The sequence below is a fragment of the Pleurodeles waltl genome, chromosome 2_2 (genome assembly GCF_031143425.1).
Source record: "Pleurodeles waltl isolate 20211129_DDA chromosome 2_2, aPleWal1.hap1.20221129, whole genome shotgun sequence".
Lineage (NCBI taxonomy): Eukaryota > Metazoa > Chordata > Amphibia > Caudata > Salamandridae > Pleurodeles > Pleurodeles waltl.
The window spans coordinates 1040492356-1040511020 of NC_090439.1; positions in this window are offsets into that span (position 1 = coordinate 1040492356).

Sequence of the window (18665 nt, forward strand, 5' to 3'; positions counted from 1 at the left end):
GACAGTTCACTTTGGCTTTCCTTTTCACAGATTTGTGTACCACATTCTGCCTTCTGCTATGTTTACTGCTGCCCAACAACTGTCATGCTTTGGTATGTGCAAATGAACATTGCCATTGATATTTTGTCAGAGAGGGAGGTTGTAATAACACATTTGTGAAAGTACAGACTGACTCCAGATTGTTTTGTGATTCAAAGGCGTTTATTTAAGTGCTAATCAGTGGAGGGGTATGTGCAATGGGCTGGGATGATGGTGGAGGAATGTCCATGGCAGAGTCCGGTCTCTTTGTCTCACAGGTGCATTGTCCAATGAGGCATAGGAAGAGGAGCAATGGCAGTTTAAGGTGGACACTGTGACAAAGTGGGACAGAAGGGTGACATTCAGGAGGGTCTCATTTCCTGGTGGGGGTCTTGGCAATGTTCTCTGTCTTGTTCCTGGATCTCAGGGACCATTTGCGGGGTTGTTCTCCTTCTGCAGGGTGCTGGTGGTCTCTTGTTACTGTGGCGTCCTGTCCACTAGCACTTGCAGAGGTAGAGGGCTGTTCATCGTCCAGGCTAGTGTCAGGGGCCCGTTTGTGTCCCACTGTGTCCCTCATGGTGTTGACAAGGTCTGCCAGCACCCCTGCAATGGTGACCAGGGTAGTGTTAATGGACTTCAAGTCCTCCCTGATCCCCAGGTACTGTTCCTCCTGCAGCCGCTGGGTCTCCTGAAACTTGGTCAGTACTGTGCCCATGGTCTCCTGGGAATGGTGGCATGATCCCATGATGTTGGAGAGTGCCTCATGGAGTGTTGGTTCCCTGGGCCTGTCCTCCCCCTGTCGCACAGCAGTCCTCCCAACTTCCCTGTTATCCTGTGCCTCTGTCCCCTGAACCGTGTGCTCACTGCCACTGACCCCAGGTCCCTGGTTTTCTTGGGTTGTTAGGTTTGCCTGGGTTCCCTGTAGTGGTGGACACACTGCTGATTGACGTGTCCTGGGGACAGAGGGATGGGCCCGCTGGGTGGGTGCTGTGGAGGTGTTTCCTGAGGTGGGAGGGTCTGTGGTGGCTAGTGACAGTGGCAGGGGAACCGACTGTCCAGAGGTCCTTGATGGGCCGGGCTGATCATCTTGATCCAGGCGTGCAGAGCTGCTGTCATCACTGTGGGCCTCTTCTGTGGGGGGACTGGATATGTCTGGTACCTCCTATCCGGTGACGTTGGGTATGGGTCCTGTTGGGGTGTAAATGCATAGTTTTACTATCTGTGTGTGCCATCTTGTGCATTGGGTGAGGTACCCTCTACTCCTGTCTTTGCATTGTGTTTGCTCTTTTGTCGTAGTTGGTTTGGGGTCTCTGTGGGTATCTGTACTGGACATGCTTTGGTGACGGTGGTCCATGCATAGGTGTTGCATGCAGGGCCTTGGTATTGAGATGTGTGGGTTGTGATAGTGGGACATATGTGAGATGATGGAGTGATGAGAGTGAGGGTAAAGGTGGGGGTATGTGATGGCATGCAGGTGGGGTGTGGGGGATATGGTAATAAAGATATGACTTACCAGAGTCCAGTCTTCCTGCTACTCCTGCGAGGCCCTTAGGATGCAGTATTGTCAAGACTTGCTCCTCCCATGTTGTTAGTTGTGGGAGAGGAAGTGGGGGTCCACCGCCAGTCCTCTGTACAGCAATCTGGTGTCTTGAAACAACAGAACGCACCTTCCCCTGTAGGTCGTTCCACCTCTTCCTGATGTCATCCCGTGTTCTTGGATGCTGTCCCACTGCGTTGACTCTGCCATAGCTCCATCTTCCTAGCAATGGAGGTGTGCTGCACCTGTGATCCAAAAAGCTGTGGCTCTAACCGGATGATTTCCTCCACCATGACCCTGAGCTCCTCCTCTGAAAACCTGGGGTGTCTTTGAGGTGCCATGATGTGGTGTGGGTGATGTGTGAGGTGCTGCCTGTTGTGATGTGTGGGGGGATGTGTGGGTGTGTGTTGTTTGAGGTATGTGGATGTTGTATGGGTGATGATGTTGTGTGTCTGCGGATGCTGGTGTTGTGTTTGCTAATCTCTCTCTCTGTGCTTCTTCCAAAAAATGTGTTGTAAGGGTTTGTGGGTAATATGGGTGTGTGTTTTATAGTGTTGTGGGTGTGGTATGTGTATGTGTATCAGGTGTGTGTATTTTGAATTGTCCAATGTAGTTTTGTAAGTGTGTGTGTATTTTGAGCGTCAGGTGTGTACCACCAATGGATGTCCGCGGTCAAAATACCGCCGGGTTGATTCATGGGTCGTGATAGTGTGGGCGTATTCTTGTTGGCATGACGGTGTAGGTTTTGGTATCGCCAGTTTATCACTGACCTTTGGTGTGGTGGACTTGTGTGGGTGTCTGTATTGTGGCGGACTCCGAGATGTGGGTCGTAATACCTGTAGCGGAATTCCGCCGCCGCAACGGTATGTTGGCAGTCTTCAGCACGGCAGAAAGCGGGATTTCCCGTCAGGGTTGTAATGAGGGCCACAATCTTAAAATCAACTTTACTAAAAGATGTATTTTTAAATTGTGAGCTAAGAGACCCCAAACTCCACATGTCCATCCACTCCCAAAGGGAATCTACACTTTAATCGTATTTAAAGGTAACCCCCATGTTAATATGTCAGGACATATAAAACACATTACTATGGTGGTCATTTCAACCGTGGCGGTCGGTGTTAAAGCGGCGGTAAAACTGCCAACAGGCTGGCAGAAAAAAATGTTGAATCACGACTGTGGCGGAAACCGCCAACATAGACAGGCACTTTAACACTCCGACCGCCAAGGCGGTGCAAACAAACACTGCGGCGTTAATCGCCAACAGACAGGCGGAGGACAATGTACCACCCACAGAATTACAACAGTCCAATCCGCCACCTTTTCCGCGGCAGATTCACCGTGAACAAAAACACAGCGGAAACAGGACTTGGAAGGAAAAACACTCACCTCTACACACCCCACGAGGAATCAGGACCCCATGGAACCCGAGCTCCACATACTGCCAGCCTTTATCTTCCTGCTTCTCTACCAGGAACAACAAAGACGGAGGCGAAGACCACGGTGAGTACTGCACCTACGGCACAGGGGAGGGGGGAGAGAAAAGAGAGAGACACACACACACACCCCCACCCTCACCCACGACAACACACACACTAATACATCATGATACATTACAGTTACACCTCCAACCCCCCCGGAAGAATGCAAGGACAAAAGGAAATGAGTCGAATGATTGCAATATATTCAAATACATGAATCAAAAATATATACATATATAAAGATATTCACACTATAAACAAATATATACACCAAGAATACAAGTCCAAGGGATTCCACCATCATAGTCCGTGGACCACTGGGCCCAAAATGCATGGGCGAGGCCCACACAAGATACCCAAACAAGACGGAGAGAACACTGCTGGGGCATCAGATAGAAATAAAACAGGCACCTCAGGGGGAAGGGAAGGGGGGCACCTCAGTCGGATGAGTGCAGAACACCAGATCCACAAGGGGGCTCCATGCCCATTGATGTATCCTGGGGACTGCAAAGCCACATTTCTGAAGTCTCTCCAGTGGGTGGTTTGCCCACTGCTTTATCCTGGGGAGTGCAAAGCCACAGTCTCTCAAGTCTCTCCAGTGGGTGGTTTGCCCACTGATTTATCCTGGGGAGTGCAAAGCCACAGTCTCTCAAGTCTCTCCAGTGGGTGGGTTGCCCATTGCTTTATCCTGGGGAGTGCAAAGCCACAGTCTCTCAAGTGTATAATAGTCTCCACTGGTTCTGGGGGGGGCTTTATGCCCAGAGTGCTTCATCCTGCCAAGGACTGAGGTAGTGGATGTCAATCTCCACTGGTTCTGGAGGGGGCTTTGTGCCCAGAGTGCTTCATCCTGCCAAGGACTGAGGTAGTGGATGTCAATCTCCACTGGTTCTGGAGGGGGCTTTGTGCCCAGAGTGCTTCATCCTGCCAAGGACTGAGGTAGTGGATGTCATTCACCACTGGTTCTGGAGGGGGCTTGGTGCCCAGAGTGCTTCATCCTGCTCGTGGCGGCCTCAGTAGCGTCAGAATCTTTGGCACTCACTGGTCTGCGGTGCTTGTTGCGGCGATGTCCTGTTCAGCGGTGCTGGTGGCGGTGGTGTCTTTGGCAGCGGTGCTGGTGGAGGCGGTGTCCTTGGCAGCGGTGCTGGTGGCAGTGGTGTCCTGTTCAGCGGAGCTGGTGGTGGCGTTGTCCTTGGCAGCAGTGCTGGTGGCGGCGGTGTCCTGTTCAGTGGTGCTGGTGGTGGCGGTGTCCTTGGCAGCGGTGCTGGTGGCGGCAGTATCCTGTACAGCGGTGCTGGTGGCGGTGGTGTACTGTTCAGCGGTGCTAGTGGTGGTCGGTGTCCTTGGCAACGGTGCTGGTGGCGGTGGTGTCGCTGGTGTCCTGTTCAGCGGTGCTGGTGGCGGCGGTGTCCTTGGCAGCGGAGCTGGTGGTGGCAGTGTCCTGTTCAGAGGTGCTTGTTGCGGTCTTGTCCGCTGTGCAAGTTTTCCCAGACTTGGCCGTTTTACTGTGCCCCTTCCCTACCTTGGATGGTGGCGCAGCTGTCTCCACACTCCCAACTGTAGCCTTGGGAGCGGCTTTGGTGGCAGATTTTATTTACTCTCTCCCACCGGGCACTGGCCAACTTTTTCTGCTTTTGAGGTGGGGGACTGTCTGTGCTCTGGCTTCTTGCCACACTGGCTGCCCTGCTGCCTGGCGCACTCCAGAAGCCGGTTACTACTGGCACTACTGTTCCCGCAGATGTTGAGGCTGAGGCGCTGGGTTGGGACCTGGAGATGCGAGCCCTAGGAGACTGAAGGGGTGGGGGAGGTGAGGGAAAGAGGTCAAGGTTGTACAGGAAAAGTTTTTTGGGCACACTGGGACAGGTAGATGGAGAGGGTTTGGAAATGGAGGAAGAAGTAGTGGTTGTAGGAGGTGTACGTTTGCTAACTTTGGCTGAAGGTGCATGGGCTGGAGGCTGTCGTGAGGTGGATGGCTGTTGGGTGTGTGTGTGGCTGCGTTTGTGTACCTTGGGAGGTGGGCTCACAGACACACTGGGAGAGGACACAGGGGATGCGTGAATGGTAGTGGGGGGTGGTGAGGGCACGTGAGCGGGGTGTGGTGGTGGGTGTGCTGGTGATGGAGGTAGTGGCTGACGATGTAGTGCATGCAGGTGTGAGTGGAGACGAGACAGGGAGAGAGGAGGGAGACGAGGAGGAGAGGAGACAGTGGAGGCAGTGGATGTTGCATGTGTGCATGGTTATGATGCTTGTGTGAGTGCTTGTGGGATGTGTGGTGCTTATGTTTGCCTGAGCTTCCCTTGTGTGTTGACGTGTGTGCATGCTGGTCTGATGGTGTGCTTGGGGTAGGCTGAGGTACAGGGGTTTGGGTCAGGGTGGAGGAAGTTGGAGGGGGAGGCTAGAAACAGGGACAATGGCTGCCATCAGTGCTGAGGCCAGAGTCTGAAAAGGTCGCTGTTGGGCTGCCTGGCCAGAATAAATGCCCTCCAGCTATGCATTGGTTTGTTGCAACTGCTTCTCTACACCCTGGATGGCATTCAAAATGGTAGACTGCCCAACAGCTGAGGTGCCTGGGGGGAAGGAGATGCCCACCCTCCTGGGTGAGAGGCCACTGGGCAAACGCTGAGGGGCTGCTCGGAGGGCAGTGCTGGTGGGGGGGGGGCGGCGGCTGTACCTGTAGATGCGGGGGGGCACAGATGGGACCACCACCGCAAGGGAGCTCCCATTAGAGGAGGAGTCCGTATCGCTGGTCTCAGCTCCTGTCCCCGCTGTGGAGCTCCCCTCGCCGTCAGTCCCACTGGTGAATTCTAACTCCGTTGTGTCGCCCTCCAGGGCCATGTGGGATGCAGCCACCTCCTGCTTCGGTGCCACTGCTCCTCTGCCTGATGATGCTAATGCACACAAGAACAGGGAGACCACAAAAATTGGGGGGAAGACAGAAGAAAGACATGATGAGTGCATGCAATACCGCTACAGTTGGCGGACACTACAGACACAGCAGCCCTCTGCACTACGCCATGCACTTTGAGTTCCCTAATTGATCACAGGGACATGGGGTACAAAGCCTATTGCCGATTGCTGCACACATGCAAGTCACAGGAGCCTGACTAGGTGTAGTTGGCTCTGTACACAGGTGGGTTGGGGTGCCACAGGGCCTGCCTTCAGAAGGGACCTTGTCTACTAAACTCGCCCTGGCCTAGGGGAACCCACAGCCCACCTCCCCCACCCAGTGAGTACTCCGTCTGTGGTAGACCCCCAGGGTCCGGACTTCCTTGGCGATGGCACGCCAAATATCCTTCTTCTGGTGGGCGCTGACCTACAGGAATAGTACAGGGGAAAAGGAGAAGATATAACCGTCCGCACCATCACAGTCATTGGCCCGCATCCCTACCCTTGCCATGATGCACATGCACTCACCGTCGTTTCATGCACGCCTCATTCTCCCCCCCTATCTTTCATCCACACCACTCCAAACAGCCATTGTCCATACAGCATGCTCACAGTGTACTCACCTGTTTGTCTGGAGGACCGTAGAGTAGCATGGACTGGGGGAGGACCCCATCCACTAGTTTCTCCAACTCCTCTGTGCTGAGGGCAGGGACCCTTTCCCCAGACACACGAGCCATTGTCTCTTCCAGACTGAGGTCACAGCAGCACTTGCAGTGTAGGTCCTCTCCTGTCAAAGATCAGGTATCAAGTGATTGAACAGAGAGAAAATGGAAGTCACGTCCGCGGCGGTGCGTACCATCACCGCCGGCGTACATCGTCATTGGCTCCTGGGACCCATAAGGTTCAATGTTAACCAATGCAGGATTGCGCTGCGGTCTTCGACCGCCTACTGTGACAGTGTACAACGCCAGCGCAGTTACCTCACATCCCCTTGTCCCACTGTACAGCGCAGGCAGCCGCCATTTCAGGGGCCCACATGGCATTATTTTGGACTGCGTCACACATATCTAGGCCTTGCTTAAACTCTAATACAGCCATATGTCGATTTGCAAACATTTTCCGATTAAGTTGTGTTTACGTACCTCAGATTTGGTTGACTCTCTGCTCACTGTTCTCCTCCACAGGCAATGTCCGCTGGGGCAGGTGAGGAGATGGCGGCATCCTCCGATGTACAGACCGCTGGTGGACCTTTCAACAATGGAGGAGCGACATGTGATCATCACCTACAGGCTTGATTATACCACAATCCTAGAACTGTGTGCCCAGTTGGAGCCAGACCTGATGTCAGCTATCCGCCATCCCACAGGAATCCCCCCTCTAGTGCAGGTCCTGTCAGTACTCCATTTCCTAGCAAGTGGGTCTTTTCAAACAACAGTGGCCATAGCATCAGGGATGTCCCAACCTATGTTTTCCAAGTGTTGTCCAGAGTGTTGTCTGCCCTGCTGAAACACATGCGGAGCTACAGCGTTTTCCCTCAGGTGGAGGATTTGCCTACAGTGAAAGGTGACTTCTATGCCCTGGGACATATCCCCAACATCATAGGTGCCATTGATGGGACACATGTGGCCTTGGACCCCATGCAGGAGTGAACAGGTGTACAGAAACCAGAAGAGTTACCATTCGATGAATGTGCAGATGGTGTGTTTGGCCGACCACTACATCTCCCATGTGAATGCCAAATGTCCTGGCTCAGTGCATGACGCTTACATTCTGAGGAATAGCAGCGTCCCTTATGTGATGGGGCAACTCCAGATGCACCGTGTGTGGCTATTAGGTTAGGACATGGACCCTATACAGTGTGAATAGTTGTCTGGGTCTGGGGATGTCCCTATGAGTTGGTGTGTGTCTAACAGTTGTCCCTCGCCATTTGCAGGTGACCCTGGTTACCCCAACCTGTCATGGCTACTGTCCCCAGTGAGGAATCCCAGGACAAGGGCAGAGGAATGCTACAATATTGCCCATGGGCAAACTAGGAGGAATATAGATAGGACCTTCAGCCTCCTGAAGGCCAGGTTCCGGTGCCTCCATATGACAGGTGGTTCCCTATTCTACTCACCAAAGAAGGTATGCCAGATCATCGTGGCCTGCTGTATGCTTCACAACTTGGCTTTGCGATGACAGGTGCCTTTTCTGCAGGAGGATGGTCCAGATGGAGGTGTTGTGGCAGCTGTGGAGCCTGTGGACAGTGAAGACGAGGAAGCAGAAGAAGAGGACCTAGACAACAGATCCACCAATACTTCCAGTGAGACACAGTTAAGAAGACAACACAGCCTGCTACATCTGATTTAATTCTACTGCCTCTCATCTGTCTGTCATTTTCACCCAGTGTATGGTCACTGAGTTGTCACTTTCCCTTACGATTTCACAGATGTGGGTCCCACTGTGTGACATCTGCTTTGTTTCCGCATGGACTAGAGCTGTGTGACATAGGTATGTTGACAATACGATCGACATTGCTATTTTCCTCAGTTACTGCAAATACACAATTGTGAAAGCACAGACTGACTCCAGATTGTTTTGTGATTTAAGGGTGTTTATTTAAGTGCTAAATAGTGGAGGGGGTTGTTAAATGGTCAGGGTTGATGGTGGAGGAATGTCCATGGCAGAGTCCAGTCTATTAGTCTCAGAGGTGCATTGTCCAAAGGGGCATAGAAAGTGGAGCTGGGGCAGTTTAAGTATGGACAGGGTGACAAAGTGGGACAGAAGGATGACAAATCAGGGTGGTCTCATTTCTTGGCAGGGGTCTTGGCATTGTTCTCTGTCTTTGTCCTGGATCTCAGGGACCGCTTGCGGGGTGGTTCTCCATCTGCAGGGGGTGGGGTGCTGGTGTTGTGGTGCTGTGGCGGTGCCTCCTGTCCACTAGCACCGGTGGAGGTGGTGGGCAGTTCATCGTTCAGGCTAGTGTCAGAGGCCCCTTGTTGTGCCACAGTGTTCCACCTGGTGTTGATGAGTTCCTTGAGCACCCCTACAATGGTGCCCAGGGTGGAATTGATGGATTTTAGTTCCTCCCTGAAGCCCAGATACTGTTCCTCCTGCAGTCGCTGGGTCTCCTGAAACTTGGCCAGTACCGTTGCCATCGTCTTCTGGGAATGGTGGTAGGCTCCCATGATGTTGCAGAGGCCCTTGTGGAGAGTGGGTTCCCTGGGCCTGTCCTCCCCATGTCGCACAGCAGCCCTCCCAGTTCCCCTGTGTTCCTGGGCCTCTGTCCCCTGAACGGTGTGCCCACTGCCACTGCCCCCAGGTACCTGGTGTTGTTGGGGTGGTGGGTTAGCCTGGGTTCCCTGTAGTGGTGGACAAACTACTGATTGACGTGTCCTGGGGACATGCTGTGCTGGTGTTTCCAGAGGGGGGAAGCTCTGTACTGGCCTGTGCCAGTGTGAGGTGGCACCGACTGTCCTGAGGTCCCAGATGGGCCGGGCTGATCATCTAGATCCAGTTGGACAGAGCTGCTGTCATCACTGTGGGCCTCTTCTGTGGGTGGAGTGGACATGTCTGGACCCTCCTGTCCGGTGACGTTGGGTAGGGGTCCTACAGGGGTGTAAAGGCATGATTATTGCATCTGTCTGTGCCATGGTGTGCAATGGGTGGGTGACCCTGTAACCCAGTGCTTGCATTCCTGTGTAGGACCTTGTGTGGTAATGGTTTAGGGGGGTGTATGGGTATGTGCAGTGGACATGCTTTGGTGATGGGTGTCCATGCTTTGGTGTTACATGCAGGGCTTGGGTTTGGGATGTGTGGTTTGTGATATTGGCATATATGTGAGGAGTTGGAGTGATGGGGTGAGGGCGAGGGTGGGGGTATGTGTTGGCATGCAGGTGGGGTGGGGGGATAAGGTAGTAAATATTTGCCTTACCGGAGTCCATTCCTCCAGCTACTCCTGCAAGGCCCTCAGGATGCAGTATAGTCAAGAACTGCTCCTCCCATGGAGTGCGTTCTGGGGGAGGAGGTGGGGGTCCGCCGCCAGTCCTCTGAACTGCAAGGTGGTGTCTTCAGACCACGGAACGCACCTTCCCTCATAGGTCATTCCACTTCTTCCTGATGTCATCCCATGTTCTTGGGTGCTGTCCCACTGTGTTGACCCTGTCCACTATTCTGCGCCATAGCTCCATCTTCCTAGCTATGGTGGTGTGCTGCACCTGTGATCCGATTAGCTGTGGCTCTACCCAGATGATTTCCTCCACCATGATCCTGAGCTCCTCCTCAGAGAACCTGGGGTGTCTTTGCGGTGCCATGGGGTGGTGTGGGTGATGTGTGGGGTGGTGTGTGTTGTGATGCGTGAGGTGATATTTAGAGGTGTGTTGTGTGAGGCGCTTGAATGTTGTGTGAGTGATGGTGTAGGGTGCCTGTGGATGCTATTGTTCTTTCTGGTGGTGTCTCTCTCTGGCCTTCTGTCGCAATTCTGGTCGTAAGGGTTTGTGGGTGATGTGGGTGTGTGTTTTATGTTGTATTAGATGTGTGGGAGTGGTGTGTGTATGTGTATCAGGTGTGTGTATTTCAAATTGTCCAATGTGGATGTGTTTTGTAAATGTGTGTGTATTTTGAGCACGGCGGTGTGTACCGCCAATGGAATACCGTGGTTGAAAGACCGCCGCGTGGATTCATGGGTCGTGATAGTGTGGGCGTATTCCTGTTAGCGTGACGGTGGAGATTTTGTTATTGCCAGTTTATCACTGACCTTTGGTGTGGCGGACTTGTGTTGGTGTCTGGATTTTGGCGGATTCTGAGCTGTGGGTCATAATGACCGTGGCGGAATTCCGTAGCGGTGTGTTGGCGGTCTTCTGCACAGCGGTAAGCGGCTTGTACTGCCAATGTTGTAATGACCCCCTATAGGTCCTACCTTAACCATACACTGCACCCAGCCCTTGGGGCTACCTAGGGCCTCCCTTAGGGGTGCCTTACATGTAAGAAAAGGGAAGGTTTAGGCCTGGCAAGTGGGTAGACTTGCCAAGTCGAATTTACAGCCAAAAACTGCACAGACACTGCAGTAGCAGGTCTGAGACATGATTACAGAGCTACTTAGGTGGGCATCACAACCAGTGCTGCAGGTACACTAGTAGCATTTGGTTTATAGGCCCTGGCACCTCTAATGCACTTTACAAGGGACTTACTAGTAAATCAAATATGCCAATCATGGATCAACCAATTACATACACATTTTGTATAGGAGCACTTGCACTTTAGCACTGATTAGCAGTGGAAAAGTGCCCAGAGTAACAAAAACAGTAAAATCAGAGTCCAGTATACATCAACAACCTGGGAAACAGAGGCAAAAAGTTAAGGGAGACAACGCCAAGGATGAAAAGTCTAACAATCACCTTAGCTGGTAATTCCACAAAGGAGCTATACAAATTATTAAATAGCTTTGTGAAACCCAGTGCCTGTTCCACCGCTACACCAGCATCTTAGAATATTTGCAACTCTCTTGCCAACTTCTTTGAAGGTAAAATCAATACTGTCTGTAAGAGCTTTCCATTTTGCCCAACACTCTTAGACACAGTGCTGGACCTTCCACCTCTTAAAAAAGCCCTCTGCCAGTCCAGAGGACCTCGTAATTTATAGACGCATTTTGCTACCACCTTTGCTTCCAAAAACTCTAGAAAGCCATGTCAGAAAACAACTAGAGGAGAAAAGAATCAAATACCCCCCTCAATCAGGTGTCCGAGCACTACACAGTACTGAGAAGGCATTGGTGGCTGACACAATCTGTATCTGACTGTCACTTGATGCAGGAACCTGATCTATGCTGGTCTTATTGCACTTATTCATGGCATTTGATATGGTCTCCAATTCCATTCTCATCAGCAGACTACATGAAGCAAACATATATGGTAGGGTCTTATTATGGTTTAGAGACTTCCTTGATAATCGTTGATAATCGCTCCAACAAGTTTGTCTGGGACGGTTAAAATCTAGGAAGATACTTGTCAAGAGCCTTTGGGCTTTTGTCCCTGAGCCGAACCCTATTTAACATCTACATTGCATTCCTGGCTCACGTTGTGAGTTACTGCAGTGTAGAGATTGTGTCATATGCAGGCCTCACTCAACTGCTCATCTCCTTTGGTCCTTGCCCAGATCTGGTGAAAAATCTATGTGAGCATTGCATGATGGAAATCTATAGTGGGATGATCAATAAGTGTCTCCAACTAAATAGTGAGAAATCCGAGATCATATTGTTTGGCAAGGCACATGAGATTTAGTCAACCAACTGGTGGTCTTCTGATTTTGGACATCCTCCTCCTCTTAAGCCGGTGGTGAGAAATTTGGGAGTGAAACTTTATGGGGCACAATCTATGAGAGACCAGGTCAATGCCCCATGCAGCACCTGTTTTGCTGTAATGAAATTGTTAAAAAAAAGTCTTCCCATGGTTATCTTCCACCTCTAGGAAAACCCTGGTCCAGGCGCTGATAACCAGCCTCCTGGAGTATGGCAATGCACTTTTAGCTACAACTAACAACAGCTTGTTTGCCAAATTACAGGTTATTCAGAACACGGCTGCCCAGCTGATTTGTAACTTACCAGCTCGGTCACCCTCTACCCCCATTTTAAAAGCATCACACTGGTTGCCTATAAAAATTTGCAATTTTCAAACTCTTCTGCTTGACACACAAGGCCCAGTATCAGGCCCGGCACGCATACCTGCATCAAAAGCTGTTCTGTTCTGTCTGCCTCCCAGACAGCTGAGATCCTCTAATAAAGCACTTCTGCAGATCCCTTGTTTTGTACTGCCAAATTACTAATCCCCTACCATTGGAACACAATCCCTTTCCACATCTGCACCTGCCCCAATTTCAGGATCTTTATGAAGATTCTTAAACCATGGTTGTTCTAGTCAGTCTTCCCCTGCCTACACAGCACAGTGCCAAGATACCCCTTCGGGAGTGAGTTGTGCACAATACCAATTACTAAAGTAAAGCAAAGTAAAGAAATCCCAAGTACCCCAGGCTTGCCATTGCCAGACCTAAAACTACCTTTTTATTCGATACAAGTCACCCATAACATAGACCCTAAACAACTCAAGGGGCAAGGTCCATTGTGTTTAAACTGCTGGATACCTACTTTTAAGTTTTACATGGCCTGGTAATGAAAAACTCACAAATTTGTTTTTCACTACTGTGAATCCTACATCTCCCATAGGATAACATTAGGTTACATTACATTTATTACATGAAAATGTTTATTTGGGGGCAGGTGGAAATGTCATCTTTGGTGTCTAAGGAACTATAATTTAAAACCCTTGTTAATAGAAAAGTAAGATTGTAAGCCACATTTCTGAAATGAGCCACTTTTAGAAAGTTGTCATTTTTTTGTCCTAACTATTTGGTGCTTGCAGCCTGGTGCCTGGGTCACATGACTAGGTGCACTTGACCATTGTGTAGTCCTTCAGACAGCCACAGAATAGAGGGATTGAATGTTGGCAAGATGGGCCATTGTGGCAGTATGGGGGGGCGAGCTATGCAAAACCCTACTCGTACTTCAAAGACCCTCCTGCAGCTCACACACAAGGAACTTCACACTAGAATATTGTGCCCCCAGATGGACTGGGACTGGGGCAATGAGGGCAGGATGTTCCAGACACTTCTGTGGGGAAAATACTCCAGAAATGTTTTCTAATTCAAAGCTGCCATCAGGTATAAAAATAGGACCCTTAATCCCACACTTTACTTCATTAAAATTATATAAAATTCTGTATCTCTGCTTCTACTTCTTGTGTTGTGTTTTCACTGTCTTTCTGTTTGAAGTGCTGCATAAATACTTTACAAATTGCCTCTAAGTTAAGCCTCACTGCTTCGTGCAAAGCTGCCAGATGTTTGAGCACAGGTTAATTTGGGGCTTACTTGTGACTTCACCCTACTATACATTGTGGTTGCTGCTGGAGTATGGTTTTATCTGCCTCAACCAGTAATCCAATTTTTTATACTGGTGATCAGCAGTGAGGATTTGTGTTTGTGCAGTGCCATACAGAAAGTTTGTGTTATACCGCCATCCCAGATAAATAATGTAAGAAAACATTAGTTTTTTCAAATTCTCCTTGATTGATTATTTTTGCTTTTTCTATATCTACTCTCATTGCCACCGAACTGTCTGAAATCATACATGCAGCAATCATGCTTGAGCTTGCCAACCAAGTTACACTTGGTTGAGCTCCAATAGTTCTGCGTAAGAAAAGGGGACTACACATGAGGAAAGGCACAAAGAAGTGTGAGGTTCTAAAATCTCGAGGGCCTGGTCAGAGATCCACCACTTGCTGACAGCCACAGGGGATGGAAATGATAAGGATGATGTGGAGGAGGTGGATCAGGACTGACCTGGACATTAGCTATGAAACACATACTTCAGGGGAGGAAGATGTCCCATCTCTGAGTTGTAACCCACTGCCAGAGCAGGGAGCAGTGTGTCCTTGCGTAGCCTGCCCCCAGAGGAGCTGGCGGTCAGGAAGGTGGGGATGCAAAATATGGCAGCCAGCCTAGAGGGGGTGCGTTCGTGCATTATGTCATCTGCAGAACAGGCAGCAGCCATGCAAGGACGAACATCTATCCTGCAAGAACTTCAACAAAGTGTGAAGGAAATTAGCACAGCAGTAAGGGAGTTGCCACAACACCTCGCACACCAAACCTTTCACTGCGTGCACAAATGCAATATTGGCCCTCTCAGGACCAACCTGGCTGCCTACCACAGTGATGTAGCTGCTATACTTAAGAACCAGCAGCTCCTCCTTGCTGCCCTTAATATAGCCCCACATTTGGCAGCTACCAGGATTGCTGACTCCACGTCTTCAAACACTGAAGTGTGTGTTGCCCCTTCAAACCCACCACCACCATGGGCAGAGGAGACAACATACACATCAGAACATGAAGACGTGGAACAGATCACCTTCATCCATAAGAGTACCCGGTAGCACAATTCCATGCCAAATGGGCACTTATATCCAAGGTCCTGTGCATCTGAACATGCCAGTCTTGCAACAGCTGCTCACATGCACTATTCCCCAGCCCACTGTTTCCCTTGACACTATGCTCTGTGATTGTATCTCACTACCTCATTGGCAATTCATGTTCCTCTGCACTGTATGACACTTCACCCCAGCATGTCCAATGACATGTCCCTTTGCACTTCGGTAGTATCACAATAGAATGCGTCACACTAATGGACTCACAATCCTGGACTTTGTAAATATTGCACTACAGCACTTTAAAATAAATAGCACTTATACAACCACTTTGTCTCTGTGTAATGTGACACATGAACCGTGTAAGAGATTAATGATGAAAGTCACATGTCAATGGCCATAGAATGCCAATACAACTGCCTTGAGAGATTGTGGGCTGATAACTATGCACTGGGGTCTGGATTGTACCATCATCTGCGCTTCCTAGGGGTTATTTCTGAAGTAAATAGAAAACTAACAGTATAATGCTGTGTTGGACTGAAAAAGTCTGCTTCAAGGGATGTGGAAGCAGAAAGTCAATGTGTTCAAAATGTACTTCTAGACAATCTTTATGTAAACATCTGACTCTAAACTATCATCAGACACACACACCATACAGCAGGAATGGATGTGTATGAGTGTATGGACAAATATGTAACCTGGGAGTACAAAGTAAGAAATGAAAGGTGTGAGTTATGTATACAATACTACATAAGATTATAACGTCACTCACCTTATCAGGGTTCACATGAACATCAGGCTGCATGCAGATGTACCACAGTGCCCAAGATTCCAAATCTGTTCTCAAACTATGAGAGATTGAAAACATACATCCAAACTTAACAACACATTGGGAACCATAGTAACCTTGAGTGGTGGGTGCAATGGATGGCAGATCATAGAGAAGTAGCTTTGTTGTAGCTGGCAATGTGACAGCTGAACTGGAAGTGGGAATAACCATGTCAATAATGGGATTAGGATGGAACACACATGCTAATACTAAATTGACACTGTTTACCCATGCCAAGGCCCTAATCCCCAAGCATACTGTAAAGGAGTACCTAAATATGTATTTAACAGTAAATAATGGATACGAAAACTAGGGGCAACATCTTAACTAACCTAACCTATCCTAACTACACATTACCCACAACTGTCCCTTACTACCCTAATCTAAACTTACTCTTCACATTTAACTAAACACTCTAAACATCAACCCCCCCACTCCCCTTATATGACGGAAAACATGTAGGACTACATGTACTAACCTAAACACATACTATCTTATCCTAAACAAATATATATATTTTTTGTTTTTTTTTGTATATAGTTTTTTATTTATTTTTTTTACACAAAAACCCCAACATCATCCCCCACCCACCCACCGACAAATAAAATGCATGTAAAAATATAATCCACTCCACCCCCAACCAAATTATACTAACTAAACTAACAGCCTATTCTTACCTAACACTAAGCCCCCTAAACCCACAAAATAGAAGAACCAGGAAAGAGGAGGGAGGGGAGGGAATCTTGGCTGAGGGTCCAACAGTTACAAGTTTGGCCTCCGCAGGATCTTCTTTATCCCACGCAGTCTCCTGCTATTGCGGGACACCTCCTGCTGCAGCCTGTCCATCTTGCGCAACATCTGTTGCATGTCACGTCGCATGTTCATAAGTTCCACATTGTCAATGACTGCAGCAGGGGTGGTCTGTGTGCCACTAGTGGATGGTTGTGCTGGTGCTGGTGCCATGCTTGGAGGGGGAGGCGCAGGAGCTGATGTTATTGGTCCCAGAGTGGATGATGTTGAGGGATCTGCACTGGTGGTTGTCATCCTTGGTGCCACTTGGGTCGGAGTGGTGGTGCTGGTGGTGGCAGCTGTTGTGGACACAGATGGGACCCCTTGGGCAAATGCCCTCCAGAACCCAGTGGCTCTCTCATGGCGATAACACCGTGCCATGTGGCGGAACCTAGACTCCACATCCAGAATGTGGCAGTAACGCATCGCCCTCCTCTGGAATTCTCGGATCTGATTGGCATCCATATTCGCACCTGTAAAAAAAAGTAAGCCAAACATTAGTTACATCATTGTGTGATACATCTACTAATGATATTCAAACACTTCCTCACAATTAGCTTTAACATCCCAAATCACAGTACAGATCATAGATTGTCCCAGAGGAAGTACATGCCAACGCAGCCTACACATCTCCTGTCTAACAGCACAGTAATGCTCAAAAAGGTGTTTACGTATTTAAATGATCTATGCATCATTGTTCTGCCATTAGTCACATAACAAATGCTGGAAGTAGTCCAGATGTGACAGGCCAACTAAGGACTATCTTCTGGATGACAATCAAGGCCCACAAGATCTGTGATTTGTAAATCAAATTGCCTGGATGGTATGCAGTTGCTAATCATGAGGGGGTATCCTAGGTCAGAACAAATGATTGTTGGAATTACATGTCTGACTTCTACACTGGGATCCTCACACCTAGGTACACATACTTCATGAACCTAACACTGTGCCTCAGGGGGGCATGGACATGCAACACATACTTTCAAACACCAAGGACAGCCAGAAAGCTGTGGACAGCTGTCCATGGGTCTAGTCAGTCCACCACAGGTAAGGAGGGCTGCCAACTAGGATAGACACAGGCATTGGACAATCACATCCACATTTATGTTCCTAATTGCGGACAACTGTCCACATCATTTGCTATCACTAATACCTTTCCAAAAACAAGCACATAGATGCAAGCACCCATTCGGGCTTGAGCTGCCTGCATACCTATGACATTCTACTCAAGAGCCACATAAACGTAGCACAACATGTGGAGCTAGATGCTGCTAGGAAGTCAAATATGCATTCCTACATGTTCATAAGTTAACAGGGAGGCTCAAGTCTGTGAGTAATACTTCGGCATCACTGCTCTGTGTGAATCAGAGTATGACTTGCTGACTAAATCATGAAAATGGCTACCTCCAAAATTTTAATTGGCATAAATGTAGCAACAAATATCACCCTGTTCACCTGCCCATGCCTACATCGCAGCACTAGATTCCCAAAATATGACTCTACACCACTGATTGTCCAACTCAAATATGGAAAAACAAGGCAAACTCCAGACAAGACAAATATCAGATCATGTGCCAGCACATCATACCTTGCTATGTGTCTGACACACAGGAGTCAATCACACAACAGCTGCAAACACAACACAGAACTAACATATCAACACTTACTGGATATGTCTCGGTAAATCGAGCCACTTCTCCAATTGTGTAGGGGGCTGGTCCACCTGTAAAACATGGAAGAATGAAATGTGCTCAATGTCTGCACACTGTACAACACTTGGAACAAAAAATCACTGTGCGTGACAATATATATGATAGACCGGCATCTCAGGCATGTACGCACCCCAAAAGACATACCACTGCAAAAATGTATTGACCCTGTCACTCCAGTGAGTAATACACACACATATGCACACATGCAGTGGCCCTAACAATCATGTGATGAGAAACCTGATTACTCAATTGGTTGCAGATTCATTCATAGATGGTACTCCATTTCGTCATTCGTTGTTATGAGAGACATGCCAAGCCAAATGCCTGGTGCACTGCAATACCAGTCACTCAGGTATTGTGGCTTGTGCATCAAGGGACAATCAGTTACTGTGTGATGCTCATGTGGGTTGAGTTTAGCTCATGAATTATTATGATTTCTATGGTCCATTTTATGTGTACCTGTGTTGTCTG